The 17,629-nt window shown below is 39.8% G+C and overlaps 1 protein-coding gene across 12 annotated transcripts in view; it reads left to right on the plus strand.

Annotated features, from left to right (window-relative positions):
• Positions 1 to 17,629, plus strand: part of SIPA1L1 (signal induced proliferation associated 1 like 1) — a 484,222-nt gene that overhangs the window by 224,075 nt on the left and 242,518 nt on the right. The window contains exon 1 of one of the 12 annotated variants that reach the window (XM_033951218.1): positions 11,392 to 11,426. The exons of 10 other annotated variants lie outside the window; for them this stretch is intronic. The gene's annotated coding sequence lies outside the window, so the exon portion shown is untranslated. Of the gene's footprint in view, positions 1 to 11,391; positions 11,427 to 14,826; positions 14,847 to 17,629 lie in introns of those variants that run through there. One more of the 12 variants, XM_033951219.1, reaches the window with a different exon arrangement.

A 17,629-nucleotide genomic window follows, 5' to 3' on the forward strand; every position in this document is an offset into this window, starting at 1 on the left:
GATGATGTAAAAATATAGGCAACTGAATCTTTGGAACGGTTATACCAAAACCAGATCAAAATGGAAGGCTCTATTTGTGATTTATAAACAATTGTACAGAATATTGTCCCTTTTTAATAAGATCATTAGAATAGCCTTATTGGGTCAGACCAATGGTTTATCTAGCCCAGTAGCCCATCCTCATGGGGGCCAATCAAGGTTACTAGTACCTGGCAAAATTCCAAAAAGTAGCAACATTCCCTTAGGGGACTTTAATAAAAAGATTTAAATATAAAATCATATGTGTTTGAGGCGTGTGCAAATAAAGGAGAGAGTCTGTGGGGATGGAGCAGGGACAGGGGACAAACTTTCTCCACATGTTATACCCTCTAATACCAACAGTGCCTCCTAAACATGCAGTGAGTCCTTTCTGGTCACATAAGTCAATGCATATACTTTTCCCTCCGACCTATAGAAGGATCCACAGAATGTGGGAATTGATGGGCAACATACTAGGCAGAGTGAGAAACATCTTGCTTTTTGCACCACCCACTTTGAATACAGCACCACTCAACACAACTTCCTTCTCCTTCTCTTCCCTCTTTTAAGCCTTCATTTTTGTGGTGCGTTTTCCTGCAAGTAGAGGGAGACTGAGTAGTGGGGACGTCTGATCTTGGTGAGAAACTCAGAGGACAGCATAAAAAAGTCTATGCATGATAAGAGGCTGAGGATAGGGAGGGAGCCAAGAAGCCTGCAGGCAATGAGTAACCAGGATCATCTGCAGCAGTGGTTCCCAGCCCTATCCTGGAGGACCACCAGCTAGTAATGAAGATGATAGGAGTGCAGATCGGTCTCATGCATATTCATTAGGGCTATCCCAAAAACCCAGCTGGGTAGTGGTCCTCCAGGACAGGGTTGGAGACCACTGATCTACAGAGTGATAAGCTGGAGCTGCCTGGTTATTGTACCACTGAGAGTGGAGAGCATTAGAAGGTGAGAAGGGGCCTTTAGATGATGGTCCTCTGTACCCAGCAACAGGGTCAATTTATGGGTGAAGCCCAAGGAAATTGTACTGAAAAATGTGCTAAAGTGGTGTGGAATTTATAAATGGAATAGAGAAGCCCAAGGAAATTCATGAGTAGTAACTGGAAGAACAAAACCAACAGCAGGTTTCTATGGGCTGTTCATGACCTCATGACTGAAGTTCAATTTTCATATAACTGATGCAATCATTTCTGAACGGGCTTGCTACCACACCACACAACCAGTTGAACACTATTTATTAATAGGACAGTAGACAATTGTCTAAAAATGTCAGACTAATCACAGGTAATATAGTCAAACTTTTAGCAGTTTGTTAAATGACAGAAAAAAAATCTGCAATAGCTTTCTGTATAGTGTTCTTACTATTTGTATTTTAAATGAGGTCAAGCAGGTCATAAGTGTTTGTAGCTCTGACACCTATTATCCCCCCCCCCCTGCCCACTGTTCAAGCGCTGTAATACTAGCAAATGTAATGCTGGGGATATTGCATTTCACTCACTGTCCGCTTCCTGCTTTGCCAGCCTATCGTCTAAATCTTCAGCTGCTAACTGCTAGCTGATAGCAGATGTCTGATGGTCATTATCTACTGCCACATAGCAATTAAACTCCTCTGCTGTCACTTCAGCTGGGAAATCAACAGGTGACTTGTCTGTATTCATCACAGTGGCTGCAGGAGTTTCAGCATCATTAACTGCTTTCACAAAGCTAGCCTGCCTGTAGCATTTGGCAATCATATTCTGAGAAATATGATGCCAAGCTGTCTCCTACATGTGTAGTGAGTCCAGCAGCTTTAGCTTTCAAGCCATTTCAGCTGCTTGCTTACCTATGTTATCTATTGTGCCCGCCAGATGGTGCAGCACCAACTTCAAGTGTTGCTTGAAGTTGGCTATGATACCCAGCTCCATCAGCTGAATCAGAGAGAGTGTGTTGTGTTGGATGGCATGAAGTCTGACTTTATTGCTGTGTGCCATACAGTATCAGAATGTTATGCTTCTGCCTTTGCATTGACTTATCCAGTTTCTTTAGCCACTCGTCAAATCTTTCGTGTCATCAAAGCATTTTTGTTTGCCTCATGTGTCTCTAGAAGCTGTTCCATGTTCTTGAAGCAATTATGTACTTTTCCCAATTATCAGTGGTTTATTAGTCCTAATATACTGCTGTTCATGGGCAAATACACAGTGGTTGTAATTTTCCATGTTGCATGATAACAGTAGCTTCAGTCTTTTCTTTGACACTTTACTTGCAGCAGCCTCACCTTGCTTGAATGCTAGTGTCTTGTCAGGAACTGCTCTTTAATATAGACTTGTTTCATCTGCATTAAAATGTTGCACGATTTATTATTCTTCATGATACCTGGGAGAGTATCTACAACCAATTTATCTGCACTAAACTCAATCTGCATCTTGTCAGTTGCATGCAAAGTTGCCAACTGATTCACTTTCTCCATCAGTAGCGTAACTCAGTAGTTAAAGTAACTTGCTAAGAACCAAAGGAGCCTGGTTCAAATCTCACTGCAGCTCCTTGTGATCTTGGAGGAAGTCACTTAAACCTTTGTTGCCTCAGGTACAAACTTAGTGAGACCTCCAAGGACAGAAAATTACTTACAGTACGTGAATATATACCACATTAATAGCTTTTGGGCTTGCAATTGATACATAGGAAATTTATATAAGAGGAACACAGATAGAAAGCTGGCCCTGGCTTGTGAAAACTGCTGAAGAACTTCTTCCACATCTTCAGCCATGTCAGCTCTCATGTTTTCTTTCAGGGTTGATGGGTCATCTTAATTTGGTCTTGACTGCTTTAATGGGTTCTTTAGAACAGTGGTTCCCAACCCTGTCCTGGAGGACCCCCAGGCTAGTTAGGTTTTCAGGATAACCCTAATAAATATTAACTTGGAGCAGATTTGCATGCCTGGCACTTTCATTATATGCAGATCTCTCTCATGCATATTCATTAGGGCTATCCTGAAAACCCGACTGGCCTGGGGGTCCTCCAGGACAGGGTTGGGAACCACTGCTTTAGAATGCATGCAACACTGTAGGATGATATTTGTGCAGCAAGATGTATGCCAGAGCTCCAACCCCTTAACTTTTGCTGCAGCTTCATTGACCCTTCATACAGTTCTGTCTTTTATCTAAAGCCCTTTCTTCATTCCACCTCAATTGGGTCATCTGTCTGCCAGCTTTCCCCAGAGAGGAGCAGGAAGGTTCCAGAATTTTTCATATCTAGATGTTCAAAAAGTCTTGCTTTGGTACTTGAATCAACTTTTAGGTAAGATGATCTCTCTGCCATGTTTAGCATACCGTGGCAGGGTTGAGGTGCCCTCTCTTAATTTCCTGGTGGATTAGGAAAGCCAGTATATTGATATTACATGAAATTACTGAAGGGTTGTTGGGTAAAATTTGCCTCTTTGCAGATGATACCAAAATCTGCAATAGAGTAGACATGCCGGATGGTGTGAATAACGTGAAGAAAGACCTGGCAAAGCTTGAAGAATGGTCTGAAATTTGACAGCTAAAATTTAATGCTAAGAAATGCAAGGTCATGCATTTGGGCTGCAAAAACCCGATGGAACAGTACAGTTTAGGGGGTGAAGAACTTGTGTTTTGTTTGTTTGTTTATTTATCCCCAACCCTTATCCAGGGCAAGTTACACACTTACATAATAAATATAAAAAACCCCACAAAACATACAGGTTGCATCAACAACAAACATCACTATAACCATAAAACAATCCAGACCACAGAATCCATCAGTGACCAGCACAACAGAAGAGCAGGACTTGGGTGTGATTGTTTGTGATGATCTTAAGGGGGGCCAAACAGGTTGAAAAGGTGACAGTGAAAGCTAGCAAGATGCTAGGTTGCATAGGGAGAGGTATGGCCAATAGGAAAAAGGAGGCATTGATGCCCCTGTATAAGGCTCTGGTGAAACCTAATTTAGAATATTGTGTACAATTCTGGAGGCCGCACCTTCAAAAGGATGGAGTCGATCCAGAGGAAGGCTACTAAAATGGTTCGTTGTCTTCGTCATAAGGTATATGGGGACATACTTAATGATCTCAAGTTGTATACTTTGGAGGAAAAGCGGGAGAGGGGAGATATGATAGAGATGTTTAAATGCCTACGTGATATAAATGCGCATGAGTTGAGTCTCTTTCATTTGAAAGGAAACTCTGCAATGAGAGGTCATAGGATGAAGTTAAGAGGTGATAAACTCCGGTAATCTAAGGAAATATTTTTTTACAGAAAGGGTTGTAGATGCATGGAACAGTCTCCCACAAGAGGTGGTGGAGACAGGGACTGTGTCTGAATTCAAAAGGGCCTGGGATGGGCACATGGGATCTCTCGGAGAGAGAAAGAGATAGTAGTTACTGCGGATGGGCAGACTAGATGGGCCATTTGTCCTTTATCTGCCATTATATTTCTATTCTTGTCCTGTTTGTACATTTGGGTTTCATCAGTTTAATTCCACAGAGCTTTAATAATGTATGTTGTTTTGGTACAGCAAATAGTTTGTTAAATTCACATTTTGTAGAATACCAGATTGCCTAAATGGCACAGACAGTTCACTGTAAATACTAATCCACAGCTTATTTTTAGTAATGTTAATATCTCACCGAGAATGTGGGAGTAATTGTGAGTGCTGACAAATACTTGCTATTAAAGAAAACTCCAAAGCAGGTGTTGGGTGGGATCTCCTTCAGTCTTGTCAATTAGCTAGGAGTGGTTTTATATTCTGTTTAAGATGTAGAAATAACATTTCTTAAGTAGCTATTTACATACACTTGAATTTAAGGTGGCGTGTTTTGTTTTTAGCCAGGTTCCCCTTTCTGCTTGAGTACACCTTTTAATTTACCCTGTTATCAGTGTATGTTTACATCCATTAATGGTGGTTCTCTATGAAGAATTTTAGGTAGCACATAAGGCCCTTTTGTATGCTTAGCAATGTAATTTAAGGATTTTTGCAGTTGAGGTCAGTGTGAACTACATGCAAAAATAAGCAGCAAATAGACCATAAAATCCTTTTAAGTCAATAATTTGCATGTACTGTAATATAAAAATTATGGTTTAGGAGACAGTGCTGAGGAGATGAATGCTGAACTCAAGTGCCAGGTGTTAATTGACAGTCATCGATTGCATATGGGAAAAGGAATAAACTTCTGCTTTATTTTGAAAGTCAGAGGCTAGATCAATAAGGAATAATGATAGCCATAAGATGGCGTTTAATGCATTTAATTGTGTAATAAAATGCTTAATATATCAAACTATGAAGCAGTTATTTTATGGTAAAAGTAGGAATATTTAAAATAGTGATTAAAGAGAGAATCACTTTGGGTCACTGAAAATTGCTGATCTAAAGCAAAAAAAATGGGAAGTTGATTTATTAAATGCCATTCAAGTTTAAATGATATCCACTATAGAAAACACTTCTAGAATGTGCAGAATTGCTCTGGAATTTAGACAGGTGCTTCATCGCTCTCCTTTTTTTTTTTTTTTTTGACCTGGCAACCAATTTCTTCCTTCTTGAAGAAAAAACTAAACTGTTTCAGTTTGTTCTGCAACTGACAGCTGTTTCACATGGCTGATTTATAGTGATAGAAGAAAAAGTTTTGAAAGGAGTAGAATTCTAGATGGTTATGTAGGGGTTTAAACATTCCTCTATAATTTTCTTGTTGTACATGCCTGACATTTTCTTGCCTCTCAATCTGCTTTAAGAAGTATGATGGAGTGGCAAGCGTACAGTTCTTCAGCATTATGCAGTTTCCATTCCACCCCAACTAGGTGCAGTTTTCTCTTCTAGCCTCTTCCTTCACCTCTTTTCAGACCCTCTACTTTTTTCCTTCCCATAGAAACATAGAATATGACGGCAGAAAAGGGCCATTGGCCCAATAAGTCTGCCCACTCAAGAACCCTCCCCCTTAAGCACTTCCTCGAAGTGAACCCACATGTTTATTCCATCTTTTCTTAAAATTGAACACGTTGCTGGCCTCAACTACCTGAAGTGGAAGATCATTCCAATGATCAACCACCCTTTCAGTGAAGAAATACTTCCTAATATCACCATGAAATCTCCCACCCTTGATTTTTAACGATGCCCTCTTGTTATCGTAGGTCCTGTAAGGAAAGATGTCTTCTTCCACCTCAATACGGCCAGTAACATATTTGAACATCTCTATCATGTCTCCCCTCTGCGTTCCTCGAGAGAGTATAGCTGCAACTTACCTAGACGTTCTTCATAGGAGAGATCCTTGAGCCTTCTCAGCTTATCCTTTTGATAATGTGGCCTCCAAAATTGAACACAATATTCCAGATGAGGTATCACCATGGACCTGTACAATGGCATCACAACTTCAGGCTTTCGGCTGACAAAACTTCTGCGGATGCAACCCAGCATTTGTCTAGCCTTGGATGAAGCTTTCTCCACCTGATTGGCAGTCTTCATATCTTCACTAATGATTACTCCTAGGTCCCGTTCTGCCACAGTTCTGCCATAGGTTTCCACTGCCAAGGTGCATAATCTTACAGTTTTTGGCATTAAAACTCAGTTGCCAAATTGTGGACCATTGTTCCAGTAAAACCCCCAAACCCCCCCAAATGGCAGGAGAGATGCCCAATCCCTCCTGCCATGCAGAACACCCCCGCACCATGACCCCCCCCCCCGCCAGGCACCCCAGTGCCACTGCCCCCCCAAACCCCCCTAAAATGGCAGGAGGGATGTCCACTCGCCACGGGATGCCACCTCCCCCAGAACCTATTGGAAACAGAAAGCCCGCTCTCAGGCTCCTGCTTTGGGCCTGCCTGTCTAAATGACGGGCCATCCCCTCCCCAGTTACATACCTCCTGCCATTTTTTTCAGGGTTCTGGGGGGGGCAGCAGCTCTGAGGTGCCTAGTGCAAGGGGGTATTCTGTATGGCAGGAGGGATTGGGCATTCCTCTTGCCATTTGTTTTGGGTTCAAGGGGGACAGTATCTCTGGGGTGCCTGACTTGGGGAGGGGGTGTGTGTGTTTGTTGGGGGGGCTGTCATTGGCAGTGGGGGACCTTTTTTTTTCTTTTTTTTAATGTGACAGATATTTTGCATGTGTAACACACGCAAAATATCTGAAACCCCTTTTTTTGGGGGGGGGGAATAGCCAAGCAATGTTAGTGCATCAATCACTTGGCTATTTTGCTTCGGGTTTTAGCTAATTTTTATGGCCAGATCAGAAAATGGGAGATCGAGGGGAAAAACATGCAGCGGGCCGTTTTATGCATTGGGTTAGTAGTAACAGCGATCAGTTTATAACAAAAGGGAGGGAGTCCAAAGCACAGAAAACCAAACCAGGCAAAAAGAGCCCAATGGGCCTCCAAGAGTGGCTTGGCAACATTCAGTACTGACACAGGACGTGTTTCAGCGGAATGCCTGTCAAGAGGTTGTCAATATTGGCCATACAGTCTGGTAATGTCCTCTGTCCTATCAGTCTCAGTAGGCAAGACCAATACATATAAACATAAAAGCAACAATTAAAATCCAGGGTACTATCAATTAGGGCTACGTATTACTTGAAATTTCCCTGCAAGTGTATCGTAAAGCACCAAGATAATGAATATATAATTTGGGTTGTTAACCAATGGAACAGTTTGTATTCCTACGAGAGCAACATTAGGGCAATTTGATTTACTGTACTCATTGAGAGTCAAGAATAGGAATTGCACCATTGATGGTTGAGCAGTAATAATTTTTTCTTTAATTATAAGATATGAGTATAACTAATACTAATACTCTTTGGATTATTGAATAATGATTTATGATTTATAAATGTGATGAATGGTCCTCCATTAATGTGGGCTATAGGTATAAGAATGTAAATTACAGTAATTGCAATGGAAAATTTTTTTTCTTAGCTTTCTTTTTTCTTCTGTAACCATTTCCTTTGGTGTTATTTTAGCAATTTGTAATAAAAATGATTAAAAAAAAAAATTTATTCAAATAAGAAAAATTGCTGCCAAGACCCTAAGGCAATGGTTCTCAAATGGTGTGATGCATACAGTAGTGTGCCGCAAGAGATGGCCAGATATGCCATGAACTGTTGTGTGTAAGCATTTTAGAGGCAAGGCTTGGGGAGGGTGTGAGAGAGGTGTGCCGATTCTCAGGAATGTATAAGTGAGAGAGTAGTGAGGCTGGGGAGGACATGCGAGAGAGGTGAGTCAAGCAAGGTAAGGATAAGTGGAGGGAGCACGTGAAAGGTGATCCGGTGGGCGGGAGCACCTGAGCATCACCAGTCATTGCCAGTTGACCTCTCTGCCACATGGCAGGACCAGAGAGGGGACTGCACAATGCATGGCAGTCAGACCTGGGAGCAGGGAGCTAGGCCTGCTTTCCCTAGTCTCTCTGGAATGAAGCACCTCGCTGGTATGGTCATTCTTGGTTATACCCTTTGCCAGTCACTGTTTGCTTCTTAGTTCTCTCTGATGGGACACACCTGTGGGTTTTTTATTCCTTTCTGTGAGTGTTTCACTGTAAATGACTGAACTCCATGCAAATGAAAGTTTCCTTCATTAACATTAAATGCAAAAAAAGAGAGAGAACTTCAGTGCATTGAAGATGCAATGAGAATATACTTGTCTCATATATGTCCTAATATTGAAAAAGTCGCCAAAAAAATCAAGCTTTTGTTTCACACAACTATATGGTACCTATAAGGCATAAATGTGCATAAGGTGAGTCATTTGAAAAGAAGCTCCAGAATGAGAGGGCATTGGATGAAGTTAAGAGGTGATAGGCTGAAGAGTAATCTAAGGAAATACCATATTTTTCGCTCCATAAGATGCACTTTTTCCATCCAAAAAAGTGGGTGGAAAAAAGGGTGTGTCCTATGTATCGAATACCCAAATCAACCACCTTACCTTCCAGGACTGCTGCCCGCCACCACTGCTGGTTGCTCACTGCCGAAATTAGAAGAAAGGAAAGGCCAGGTGGGTGCAGCGATTGCACGCCACTGGCCCAGAAGCCTTACCCCCGACATCAGAATTGACATCGGGAGTAAGGCTTCTGGGACTATGGCATGCAATCGCTGCAGCCACCTGGCCTTTCTGGGTGCCTCGCTGCTCAGCCTGCAGTCCGCTGTTCGGGGTGCCGCACTGCTGAGCCAGGAGCGCCCCCCCCCCTCCCTCCGCTGCTGCTGCTTCGGCGACATGTCCTCACAGCAGCAGCAGCAGCAGGAGGTTATTAAATGCAGCAGGTGGGCAGGCAGGCTGGGGGAGAAAAATTTGTGAATGCCACCGGACAACTCTTGCATAATCCGGACCTATCCTATTAAAGGTGCCAAAGATGAAAGACGTCTAGTCGAAAAGTACATTTCTGAAACTCACAGAGACTTCTACCACTGGATTCTAGTTAAAGACAGGTGAGCAGAAGACAGAGGCTGGAAGGCAGTGAGGGGAACATAGGACGGAAGGAGGAAGGGACAATTGTTGGGGGAGGAAGAGGACAAAGGCTGGAAGGCATTGAAGGGGACATAGGAAGGAAGGAGGGAGGAAGGGACAATTGTTGGGCTTGAGGAAGGAAAGAAAGAAAGAAATCACCAGACAACGGGGGGAGGAAGAGGACAAAAGCTGGAAGGCATTGAGGGGATCATAGGAAGGAGGGAGGGAGGATGGGACAATTGTTGGGCCTGAGGAAAGAAAGAAAGAAATCACCAGACAATAAAGGTAGGAAAAATGATTTTATTTTCAATTTAGTGATCAAAATGTGTCAGTTTTGAGAATTTATATCTGCTGTCTATATTTTACACTATATTTGTCTATTTTTCTATAGTTGTTACTGAGGTGACATTGCATATTTTAAAAAGTCATCTGCCTTGACATCTGTGTCCTGTCCCTGACTGCCCTATGCCATGTCCCTGCCCGTCCTGTCCTGGCCTACCACTAGACCACCAGAGGGGGGACAGGGTACAGAGTCTGACAGGGAAGGGGGACAGGGTACAGAGTCTGACAAGAAGTGTGGGGTTGGGTGCAGAGCCTGGTAGGGAGAACTTTGTTCAGAATGTTTTTTTCTTGTTTTCCTCTTCTAAATCTAGGGCGCGTCTTATGGTTAGGTGCATCTTATGGAGCGAAAAATACAGTACTTTTTTACAGAAAGGGTGATAGATGTGTGGAATAGTCTCCCAGTAGAGGTGGTGGAGACGGACTGTATCTGAGTTCAAGAAAATGTGAGACAGACAAGTGAGATTTCTTAGGGCGAGAAGGAGATAGTGGATGCAGTGGATGGGCAGACTAGATGGGCCATTTGGCCTTTATTACATTACATTACATTAGTGTCTTCTATCTCGCCAATGCCTTCATGTTTCTATATTTGGCTGCCTATATGGTTGGCATGACTTCACAACCAGCATTTAAACATGGTTGACCTGGGCTTACATGGAGTGGTAGGCGAGGTTCTGGTCACCTTGTTGGGCAGACTGGATGAACTGTGAGGGTCTTTTTCTGCCATCATTTACTGTATATTATTTATCTATTAATGTGCTAAGGTAGGCTTCAGAAGGTAAGGACCATGATACGATGGCCTCTGATTATGATTTAGTCTTGACTACATTTTTGCGAACATTCAAGATGTGGTCACTTCACATGCTACCCTTCTGGTAACCTTTGTTATCCAGAAAGAGTGTTCCTTTTTTGTGGAAAAAAATTGTAGTTGCTTCTGTATGTGGCTAGGTTCATGCAAGTGAGGCATAAGGTAAAGAAAGGCTCAAACATTTGGATTGAGAGTCTTTTATATGAGTTTCCTCTGTAAGAGTTTAATTACCAAGGAAATAGGTAATGTATATCTTTCTCAAATCATCACAGTTGGAATAATTTGTTGGATAAAGAATTAGTATAACTTTAGACTGGGGAATCCGGAGCTTTTTGGCCTCATTTAGGCATGGCTGTATAGAGGTTTTGGACCTCCTAAGATTGGTGGTGGTTTTTTTTTTTCTTTTGGTTTTCCCTTCTGTAAATGTGGACTTGTATCTTGGTATATTAGGTTTTGCTTATTGGTTGTTTTCTTTTGTGTAACACATAATTTATTATATAATACTCTGTTACATATTCAAAATATTGCTTGAAATATTTCTTTGTAAAATGTTGGTTTATGAAAAAATAGAGAAAATTAATCGTATAGCTGTTTATTTGCCACCGTATTCTGTTTTTATTTTTCACATTGCAGGTATCTTTTTGCAAAAAAATTATCCATAATGAGAAGTTGACAGTTTTCTTTAACTGTGGATGCTGCCCTGAAAAATCAGTTCTTTGTATTTAGAAGATTTTTCTACAAAGAGAGCGTTTTCTTATGTGCCATAATAAATCTATTCTGGCAGTAATATAGTACCTGAAAACAAAAGTAATTTGATATTTTTCATCCAGCTTTTAGTTTTACATAGGTAAGGTTCTCTAAAATTGTTCCAGGATTTTAATCACTAGTTGCCAACACCTTGTTCCTTTGAAAAGAATAGAATAGCTGATTATTACATGCTCTGAGTACCTGATTACAAGCATAGTTCACAAGTCAGTATTTTCCCCCCTTGCTTGCTTCTTTATTTAAAATTGTATTTCTTCTTCCTTTACTCTGAAATTTAGTTATATGTTTTCAGGAGAACAGGCTTGACTTCCTTGTTAACACATGCTACTTCAAAGCAATATTTCTGTGTAGACATGAGAGAGCCTGGTGTTCTGGAAATATGCAATACTTATATGACAGTTATAGTTTATAGTTTTAGTTATAATTTGTCCTTATCCATAGCAGGGGTTAATCATACATATACAATATGAAATCTAACACTAAAAAATTAAAAACAGTTATTTGTACAAATAGATAAAGTAAAAAGAGAAGCTCAGAAGTAGTGCATTTAGGCTTTCCTAAATCATTTTCTATTGTGAATGGTTCCTACTCAAGATGGTGGCCTGGCTTAGTGATCAAGTAGCAGTCATTTATAGTTGGTTAGGCCCGTTACATGGCATAAACTGATTTTCCTTGTGATGTCTAAGTTAACTGGTTACTGTCTGAGACTCAGGGATCCTTTTATCAAGCTGTGGTAGGGGTTTAACGCTCGTTAAACCGCCTGCCACGCTAGCCGCTAACGCCTGCATTGAGCAGGCGTTAGTTTTTTAGCCTGCCGCGGGGGTTAGTGCATGATGAAATGTCCGCACTAATCCCGCTAGCGCAGCTTGATAAAAGGACCCCTCAGTTTAAAGGGAATCTCAAATGATATAACGGTAGATAGACGCAAAGGTAAACCGTGGTGCTCAGTCTCTTTATTGTATAGAGACTCAACATATATATTTTTTGGCCAAATTGCCTGCTTCTGGAGTCTATAAACATAAGGAACATAAATATACTTAAAATATATTTTACACAAAGTTTTTGTACAATATTCATATTTAAAAATTTGGTATATCAATCAAACTATGTGCAAAAATAGAGAAAAGAAATTAAAACATTAAAAAAAAAAGTAATAAAATTAAAATTGAATATAAATGCAACATTTAAACATTAGAAGTTAACAGACAAGGAAGGAGATGAAGCCTACAAACAGGGTTTTGTAGCTACAAGGGGAAAAGGTATGTCTTTAACTGCTTCCTGATGTGACAGTATATTATTTTTAAAGCCTTTTATAACTAATCTTCAAAAACATTCAATTGTCTTACTGTACAGACCAATCTCAACTCCTTTAATTCTCATTGCTGGAAGTTAGTTTTCTTCAGCTAAGGGAGTTTCTTATAAAAGGCATTTGAATAGTTCTTCTCTTTTCCAATCTGCACATCTTTGAAATAACCTTCCAATAGACTGGAAAGATCTTATAAATTGATCCATAAGCTGTTAATCAAAAACCTTTCTCATAAATCTTTATAACCATATATAGCCACTATATTTACCATATATATCCACTATATTTATTTTTAACTTTTCTTTTCCCAATGTTGCAATAGACTTCTTTTAGTTGTATACCACTCTGGACCTTCAGGAGAATAAGCAGCCTATAAAAGCCTAGATTAGATTAGAAAAAAAAAAGTTAAAGCATTTAGCTCAAATTACAGAGACATCTATTCTTTGTCAACTGCTAGAACACTGAAACTAAACTAAAAGCAAAGTAGCACACAAAAGACTGGAAAGCAAAACTGAAGTCTAGATAATATTAAACAAACAAAAAAGAAAGTTGTACAGTACAGCTTCAAAACAGATTGGGTGACTGGACATTCAAATGGCAGATGACATTTAGGGCCTGTTTTACAAAGCCGCGCTAGCGGCTGCAGCGTGGGAACGGCCCCGAAGCCCATAGAGATTTAAAGGGCTTCGGGGCAGCCACTAGCGCGGCTTTGTAAAACAGGCCCTTAATGTGAGCAATTACAGAAGAGGAACCAACACTATATAGTCCAACATTAAGAGTCACTGCCTAGAAAAAGGATTTAGTCACTATCAAGATAGTACTCCCATTATTTCTTAATAAGTCAACTAAATATTTCAATAGATCCTCAGCAGGCTCTTCTTTCACTGTTCATGTACAAATTGCATGAACCACAATCGTAATTCTAAAAGGAAGATGACCAAGTTGTCCATTGGAATTGGTGCTAGTGATTCCATTCACTAACATGGTGATCCACAGTAATATAATTCAAGGAGGATTGTTCAGTAAAGATGATGGACAGCTATCCAAAATATAGTGGGGGTGGGCAAGTTTGGTTGAGAGTGAATCTTATTAGCAGTAAAAACAACAAAAGTGGTCCAAGTTCAATCAGTTGAAATATTAGATTCTTTGTCCAGGAGGGGAACAGAGCTCTACTCTGTGCTTAACAGGCTCCTGAAGTAGAATGTTTCATTGACTCACTAGTGTAGTAATATCAGGCATATGAAGGAGGTGTTTGCAAGTTTTTGAACCATTCTGAAATAGAGATTCCAATTAGCCTAGCAAAGTAGGATCATTTAGCTAGATAAGTTCAGCCTTGTAGTAAAGTTGGATTTTTCAAGAATGTTTTATAGATGGGTTCTTTTGATGTACACCAGGTTCTTTCCAAATGGCGACAGTCTTGTTTTAATTTCTGTAATTCTTGGGTATACCTCAGAGAAGAAGAATAATTTTTAAATTTTGTGCCTTTTTGTGCTTAATCTTTCCCTAAATAAGCATATACTGTACAGTTGCTTAAGCCAGAATTCTATCAATGTATGAGCTGAAGGCCAGGAAATAATATTTCCATGTGAAACATGGAGAGCTTTGTTTAGGCTGGAAATAATAGGCAAATGTTCAAATGAGTTGTACAATGTGAGCTTGTAAGGCTAGAACTCAAAATAGTTCATTCTGTTATTAAAAAAATAACAAAGTGTGGATCTCTTTTATTTCTTTTTATATCAGGGTGGGTAAAAATCAATGATTTAAAAAAAAAAAAAAAGCTTTTATTTGAGGGAAAATCTATAAAGATAGTTTTTTGTTTAAGTTACATTATAGTCTAAAAGTTATTCATCATGAAATAAGGATTAGTTTTTAATTATGTAGCATGAGGTTGCACAATGCTTTAACTGACATTTCCTTCACCTCAACAAGTCCATTGGAAAAAAAATTAATTGAATCTACCTTTGATTTTCATGGTCCCAAAGTCTGAACAACCTACCAGACTATTTGTGCCAACTCTCTTCCTACTACCACATCAGGAAACTATTAGACATATCTGTACTCATTTATAAGCTAAACACCATAATGTGACTTCAATGAATGAAAAGCTTTTGTAAATTGCAATGAATCCTTGCGGAAACTTGCGGGGTATAAGAAACTGTATGGTATGATATGTTCATGCAATGTTTAATTTTTTTGGTAAGTCTTGATGGGTGAAATAAATGTCCACAATGATCTGTGCTTTTATAACAGAAGAAGAGAATGTCTTTCTTGCAGAAACAATTGATACCTCAGGAAATGCACACACAGCAGAATACTTACAGGAAATAGTAGCAAAAGCTATAATAAAATGTGGTCAAAAATTTAAGTGTCTAGCACACAGTTTAGTCACAGATGCTGCTGCAAATGTATCCAAGATGAGAAGAAATTTAGAAGAGCATGAAGAGAATACCAAGCTAATAACTTGGTTGCAGTTCTCATTTGCTGCACCTCCTAGCCAAAGACTTCAGTGTCCCAGAAATAAAGACTAATGTTGAAATTGCAAAATACTTATGTAACAATCATTTTGCTGCAGCAGCAGCCGCTCTTAAAAAAATAGGTGGGACCTAGCTATTGCTCCCACAAGATGTTAGATGGAACTCTGTAGTGGACTGTTTTGAGCAGTATATAAAAAAATTGGCCTATTCTGATGACATCTGGTTGTAAATATTAAGATTATACTAGCAAGAATGAGTCTGTAGAAAACCATGATTTAAATTGAGTTTTAACTAGTGATTTAAATTGAGATTTAAATTAATTTGATTGAAATCAAATCCTCCTCCCTGTTTTATATTAACCCAAATTGAATGCCAATGTTAAGCAAATTATTTGTCACAAAGATAAAATATGAACATGAGGAAGAACTTATGGAAATTTTACTTATAGGGGGTCACCATGTGAAGATTTTGATAACTTTTTTTGTCTGTAGGAAAAGACCTTGATGGATAAGGTTCTAACCTATTTGATGTAATCACAAAGACTGTTGGTATTTTTACTTTTTTTCTGTATCATTCAGATTTTTAAAATTTGATTCATTATTGGCATCTAAATTCGCTCCTGCTGCCTCTGATGGATGGGGGCGCTTTCCTCTTTCTCTACAGAGAGAATTGTAATGAAATGAATAAAGAGGAACATTTATCAAATTTCATTTTTTTTTTCAGCGGGTGTTCCAGAACATATGAAAACTTCACACACAGTATTATCTTTGACATCCCATGGCAGATCTTGTGTTCTTGAAGTATAGCTCTTTATTTTTCTTGGACAGATTGACCTAATGCTGGTGCATTTTTTTTTTTTAAAAAAAAGGTTTATTACTCACGTTTTCCAAACCTAAACTTAAGGCATGTTACTTTCAGATACACAAATATTTATCTGCCCAAATGGGCTTACAGTCTTAAGTTGCATCAGAGATGGTAGAGGATGAAGTTATTTGCCTAGGGTCACAAAGGGCTCCTTTTACTAAGCCGCATTAGCACATTAACTCGCGGAATAGTGCACGCTAAATTGCCATGCACGCTAGATGCTAACACCAGCATTGAGCTGGCGTTAGTTCTAGCTGCGTAGTGCGGGTTTAGCGTGTGTTAAAATGCGTGCGCCAAAAACACTAACACAGCTTAGTAAAAGGAGCCCAAAGTGTCAGTGACAGAAGCAGGATTGAAGCCGTGGCTTCCCTAGTTTCAGCCTGCTTCTCTAGACTTTAAATTCCTCCTCTAATTTCCTGCATTGAATGGCATGGTATTGACATGCTGTCATGCTACTCTTGCAGAACATTAATTATATCAATTTTATCATTACCTGGTTCCTATTATCTATTTGCTACTATGAATCAGAGAAGCAATTGTCAATGCATCAGCTCTACCCTTTTGTAAAACATGAGGTCCAAACTCCCAGTAGTCGATGATATAGGTGAGTTGAGGTTCATTTATTTGCAAAACAGTTTCTATAATCCTGGTTGAAATTACTATGTGCTTAACTTTGGGCTGACAAAGTGGAATTTTTTCAGAACTTTTGTCATAGTAACATAGTAGATGACGGCAGATAAAGACCCGAATGGTCCATCCAGTCTGCCCAACCTGATTCAATTTAAATTTTTAAATTTTTTCTTCTTAGCTATTTCTTGGCAAGAATCCAAAGCTTTACCCGGTACTGTGCTTGGATTCCAACTGCCGAAATCTCTGTTAAGACTTACTCCAGCCCATCTACACCCTCCCAGCCATTGAAGCCCTCCCCAGCCCATCCTCCAACAAACGGCCATATACAGACACAGACCGTGCAAGTCTGCCCAGTACTGGCCTTAGTCTGGTTTCTTTGAAAAATTAAAGCAAGAATGTAAAAGGTAAACATAGTAAATGACAGCACATAAAAACCTGAATGGTCCATTCAGTCTGCTCAATCATACTCACTATCAATTCATGATTAAATCTAAAAGGAATGTGATATAAAATACTTGATCATTGTCTGTTTTAGTCATTTCTGGGACATAGGCTGTAGAAGTCCACCTGGCAGTGTCCTTAGGTTCCAACTACTTGAGTTGCCATCGAAGCCCACTCCAGCCTATCTGAATATATCTTGTCATTTGCAGGGGACAGACCATAAGAGTCAGCCCGGCACCATCCTCCCATTCAAATTACTGGAGTTTCCACTGATGCTTTCTCCAGTCGTAAATGGATTGCCATATATAGGAAACAAACCACAGAAGTCAATTTGACACTGACCTTAGTTCTTCACAGCTGAAGTCACCATCTATGCACCACTTGACACATCAAACATACATGCAGTTAGTTAAGTTTTTTTGTTGTTTTTTTATGTATTCTGTATTCATTCCATGCTTTTTTTGAATTCCATCACCATTGTTATCACCACCTCCCTCAGGAGGGCATTCCAGGCATCAGCCCCTTTCTCTGTGAGAAATCATTTCCCGACATCACCCCCAAGTCTGCCAC

Source organism: Geotrypetes seraphini, chromosome 7 (genome assembly GCF_902459505.1).
Source record: "Geotrypetes seraphini chromosome 7, aGeoSer1.1, whole genome shotgun sequence".
In the NCBI taxonomy this organism is placed as follows: Eukaryota; Metazoa; Chordata; class Amphibia; order Gymnophiona; family Dermophiidae; genus Geotrypetes; species Geotrypetes seraphini.